The sequence below is a fragment of the Bufo bufo genome, chromosome 11 (assembly GCF_905171765.1).
Source record: "Bufo bufo chromosome 11, aBufBuf1.1, whole genome shotgun sequence".
Lineage (NCBI taxonomy): Eukaryota > Metazoa > Chordata > Amphibia > Anura > Bufonidae > Bufo > Bufo bufo.
The window spans coordinates 99745292-99751397 of record NC_053399.1 but is presented as its reverse complement, the minus strand read 5'-3'; positions in this window follow the sequence as shown (position 1 = coordinate 99751397).

The following is a 6106-nucleotide window of genomic DNA, read 5'->3' as shown; positions in this document are numbered from 1 at the left end:
AACCTCTTCCAATTTTACGGACGTGTAAACTTTGGGTTTTGTCTGTGATAATGGGTCGTGCCGTCGGTTCTGTCGGATTACAGAAGGCTGTGCCGTGATTATCTGTCCGGGACACGGGAAGTGTTGTGATTGGCAGAAAGGTAGAGAAGTAATAAGAGTAATGGGGCGGGGCTTTCTGACTCTAAAGGGAAGCTCCTCCCTCTACGTCGTCTGGACATACATACATGTACGTGTCCTCAGGGGGCGTCAAGGAGGGCAACAGGGTCACCATTACTGGTCAGGGTAGGATATGAAAGCCTCGGCCGTCCTCGCCTTACGGGATGTAATTCCGCCTGCGCCGTCCTCGCCAATTACAATAAATCTTTGAGCGGATTTTCAGGATTGAGAGAAGCGAGGAGCCCTTTATCTTCCCATTAAGCTGCGCCCGTGACACTCGCATCTTTTAATTCCGTTCTTTTAGAAGACGACGGCGCAGATAAAAGTCCGTCGGAAAAGCAATTTGGATTTGTGCGGATGCAAAAGACGCGGCAGCCTCTGTAGTGCGGAGGTGGGGGGGGCTCCACGCAGAGATCAAATGATTGACTATACCAGGGGATTGACAGATGGGCGGCGGGGCCATGACTTCTTGTTGCCAGGACGATGGCGAGCAATTATCCAGATTATTGATCAGGGTGTTGGACAACCCAGCTACACGGCGCAGCAGAGGTGACTAGTCAGGAGAGCAGACCCCTCATTATTAACCGCTCAGCCCAATGTATCCCCTCCAGCCCCTCACCTATATATCATCAGGGAAAAGACCCCATGGATGTGGATAACACACATATGTACTGGGGTATACATTACTACACGTGGGCCGATGTATACTATATATTATTACATAAAGCAGGTGTATTCTGTATATGTAGTATATATTATGTGCTATAGATGGCAGTTATATATGATCTTACACTGTATACTCCAGTGACAGGTCTATATATACAGCATATGTATCCACTGGGGACAGGTCGGTATATACAGGGTATGTATACACTGAGGACAGGTCGGTATATACAGGGTATGTATACACTGAGGACAGGTCGGTATATGCAGGATATGTATACACTGAGGACAGGTCGGTATATGCAGGATATGTATACACTGAGGACAGGTCGGTATATACAGGATATGTATACACTGAGGACAGGTCGGTATATACAGGATATGTATACACTGAGGACAGGTCGGTATATGCAGGGTATGTATACACTGAGGACAGGTCGGTATATACAGGATATGTATACTCTGGTGACAGGTCGGTATATACAGGGTATGTATACACTGAGGACAGGTCGGTATATACAGGATATGTATACACTGAGGACAGGTCGGTATATGCAGGGTATGTATACACTGAGGACAGGTCGGTATATACAGGATATGTATACACTGACGACAGGTCGGTATATGCAGGATATGTATACACTGAGGACAGGTCGGTATATACAGGATATGTATACACTGACGACAGGTCGGTATACACTGAGGACAGGTCGGTATATACAGGATATGTATACACTGACGACAGGTCGGTATACACTGAGGACAGGTCGGTATATACAGGATATGTATACACTGAGGACAGGTCGGTATATACAGGATATGTATACACTGAGGACAGGTCGGTATATGCAGGATATGTATACACAGGTCGGTATATACAGGATATGTATACACTGAGGACAGGTCGGTATATGCAGGATATGTATACACTGAGGACAGGTCCGTATATGCAGGGTATGTATACACTGAGGACAGGTCGGTATATGCAGGGTATGTATACACTGAGGACAGGTCCGTATATGCAGGGTATGTATACACTGAGGACAGGTCGGTATATGCAGGGTATGTATACACAGGTCGGTATATACAGGGTATGTATACACCGAGGACAGGTCGGTATATACAGGGTATGTATACACTGAGGACAGGTCAGTATATACAGGATATACACTGAGGACAGGTCGGTATATGCAGGGTATGTATATACAGGTTGGTATATACAGGATATGTATACACCGAGGACAGGTCGGTATATACAGGGTATGTACACACCGAGTACAGGTCGGTATATACAGGATATACACTGAGGACAGGTCGGTATATGCAGGGTATGTATACACAGGTCGGTATATACAGGATATGTATAAACCGAGGACAGGTCGGTATATACAGGATATGGATACACCGAGGACAGGTCGGTATATACAGGATATTTATACACCGAGGACAGGTCGGTATATACAGGATATGTATACACCGAGGAAAGGTCGGTATATACAGGATATGTATACACTGAGACTGAGGACAGGTCGGTATATGCAGGGTATGTATACACAGGTCGGTATATACAGGATATACACTGGTGACAGGTCGGTATATGCAGGATATGTATACACAGGTCGGTATACTCGGCTGTATCACTGGTGACAGGTCGGTATATACAGGGTATGTATACACTGGTGACAGGTCGGTATATGCAGGGTATGTATACACTGAGGACAGGTCGGTATATACAGGATATGTATACACTGACGACAGGTCGGTATATGCAGGGTATACACTGAGGACAGGTCGGTATATGCAGGGTATGTATACACTGAGGACAGGTCGGTATATGCAGGGTATACACTGAGGACAGGTCGGTATATGCAGGGTATGTATACACAGGACAGGTCGGTATATGCAGGGTATGTATACACTGAGGACAGGTCGGTATATGCAGGGTATGTATACACAGGTCGGTATATACAGGATATGTATAAACCGAGGACAGGTCGGTATATGCAGGGTATGTATACACAGGACAGGTCGGTATATGCAGGGTATGTCTACACTGAGGACAGGTCGGTATATGCAGGGTATGTATACACAGGTCGGTATATACAGGATATGTATAAACCGAGGACAGGTCGGTATATACAGGATATGTATACACCGAGGACAGGTCGGTATATACAGGATATTTATACACCGAGGACAGGTCGGTATATACAGGATATGTATACACCGAGGAAAGGTCGGTATATACAGGATATGTATACACTGAGACTGAGGACAGGTCGGTATATGCAGGGTACGTATACACTGGTGACAGGTCGGTATATACAGGATATGTATACACTGAGACTGAGGACAGGTCGGTATATGCAGGGTATGTATACACAGGTCGGTATATACAGGATATACACTGGTGACAGGTCGGTATATGCAGGATATGTATACACAGGTCGGTATACTCGGCTGTATCACTGGTGACAGGTCGGTATATACAGGGTATGTATACACTGGTGACAGGTCGGTATATGCAGGGTATGTATACACAGGACAGGTCGGTATATGCAGGGTATACACTGAGGACAGGTCGGTATATGCAGGGTATACACTGAGGACAGGTCGGTATATGCAGGGTATGTATACACAGGACAGGTCGGTATATGCAGGGTATGTCTACACTGAGGACAGGTCGGTATATGCAGGGTATGTATACACTGAGGACAGGTCGGTATATGCAGGGTATACACACTGAGGACAGGTCGGTATATGCAGGGTATGTCTACACTGAGGACAGGTCGGTATATGCAGGGTATGTCTACACTGAGGACAGGTCGGTATATGCAGGGTATGTATACACTGAGGACAGGTCGGTATATGCAGGGTATACACACTGAGGACAGGTCGGTATATGCAGGGTATACACTGAGGACAGGTCGGTATATGCAGGGTATGTATACACTGAGGACAGGTCGGTATATGCAGGGTATGTATACACTGAGGACAGGTCGGTATATGCAGGGTATGGATACACTGAGGACAGGTCGGTATATGCAGGGTATGTATACACTGAGGACAGGTCGGTATATGCAGGGTATGTATACACTGAGGACAGGTCGGTATATGCAGGGTATGTATACACTGAGGACAGGTCGGTATATGCAGGGTATGTATACACTGACAGGTCGGTATATACAGGGTATGTATACACAGGACAGGTCGGTATATGCAGGGTATACAGTCGTGGCCAAAAGTTTTGAGAATTACATAAATATTGGAAATTGGAAAAGTTGCTGCTTAAGTTTTTATAATAGCAATTTGCATCTACTCCAGAATGTTATGAAGAGTGATCAGATGAATTGCATAGTCCTTCTTTGCCATGAAAATTTACTTAATCCCAAAAAAACCTTTCCACTGCATTTCATTGCTGTCATTAAAGGACCTGCTGAGATCATTTCAGTAATCGTCTTGTTAACTCAGGTGAGAATGTTGACGGGCACAAGGCTGGAGATCATTATGTCAGGCTGATTGGGTTAAAATGGCAGACTTGACATGTTAAAAGGAGGGTGATGCTTGAAATCATTGTTCTTCCATTGTTAACCATGGTGAGCTGCAAAGAAACGCGTGCAGCCATCATTGCGTTGCATAAAAATGGCTTTACATCCAAGGATATTGTGGCTACTAAGATTGCACCTCAATCAACAATTTATAGGATCATCAAGAACTTCAAGGAAAGAGGTTCAATTCTTGTTAAGAAGGCTTCAGGGCGTCCAAGAAAGTCCAGCAAGCGCCAGGATCGTCTCCTAAAGAGGATTCAGCTGCGGGATCGGAGTGTCACCAGTGCAGAGCTTGGTCAGGAATGGCAGCAGGCAGGTGTGAGCGCATCTGCACGCACAGTGAGGCCAAGACTTTTGGAAGATGGCCTGGTGTCAAGAAGGCCAGCAAAGAAGCCACTTCTCTCCAAAAAAAACATCAGGGACAGATTGATCTTCTGCAGAAAGTATGGTGAATGGACTGCTGAGGACTGGGGCAAAGTCATATTCTCCGATGAAGCCTCTTTCCGATTGTTTGGGGCATCTGGAAAAAGGCTTGTCCGGAGAAGAAAAGGTGAGCGCTACCATCAGTCCTGTGTCATGCCAACAGTAAAGCATCCTGAGACCATTCATGTGTGGGGTTGCTTCTCATCCAAGGGAGTGGGCTCACTCACAATTTTGCCCAAAAACACAGCCATGAATTAAGAATGGTACCAAAACATCCTCCAACAGCAACTTCTTCCAACAATCCAACAACAGTTTGGTGAAGAACAATGCATTTTCCAGCACGATGGAGCACTGTGCCATACGGCAAAAGTGATAACTAAGTGGCTCGGGGACAAAATGTTGACATTTTGGGTCCATGGCCTGGAAACTCCCCAGATCTTAATCCCATTGAGAACTTGGGGTCAATCCTCAAGAGGCGGGTGGACAAACAAAAACCCACTAATTCTGACAAACTCCAAGAAGTGATGATGAAAGAATGGGTTGTATCAGTCAGGAATTGGCCCAGAAGGTGATTGAGAGCAAGCCCAGTCGGATTGCAGAGGTCCTGAAAAAGAAGGGCCAACACTGCAAATACTGACTGTTTGCATCAATGTCATGTAATTGTCGATAAAAGCCTTTGAAACGTATGAAGTGCGTGTAATTATATTTCACTACATCACAGAAACAACTGAAACAAAGATCGAAAAGCAGTTTAGCAGCAAACTTTGTGAAAACTAATGTTTGTGTCATTCTCAAAACTTTTGGCCACTACTGTACACACCGAGGACAGGTCGGTATATACAGGGTATGTATACACCGAGGACAGGTCGGTATATACAGGGTATGTACACACCGAGGACAGGTCGGTATATACAGGATATACACTGAGGACAGGTCGGTATATGCAGGGTACGTATACACTGGTGACAGGTCGGTATATACAGGATATGTATACACAGACTGAGGACAGGTCGGTATACGCAGGATATGTATACACAGGTCGGTATACTCGGCTGTATCACTGGTGACAGGTCGGTATATACAGGGTATGTATACACTGGTGACAGGTCGGTATATACAGGGTATGTATACACTGGTGACAGGTCGGTATATGCAGGGTATGTATACACAGGACAGGTCGGTATATGCAGGGTATGTCTACACTGAGGACAGGTCGGTATATGCAGGGTATGTATACACTGAGGACAGGTCGGGGTATGTATACACAGGTCGGTATATGCAGGGTATGTATACACTGAGGACAGGTCGGTATATGC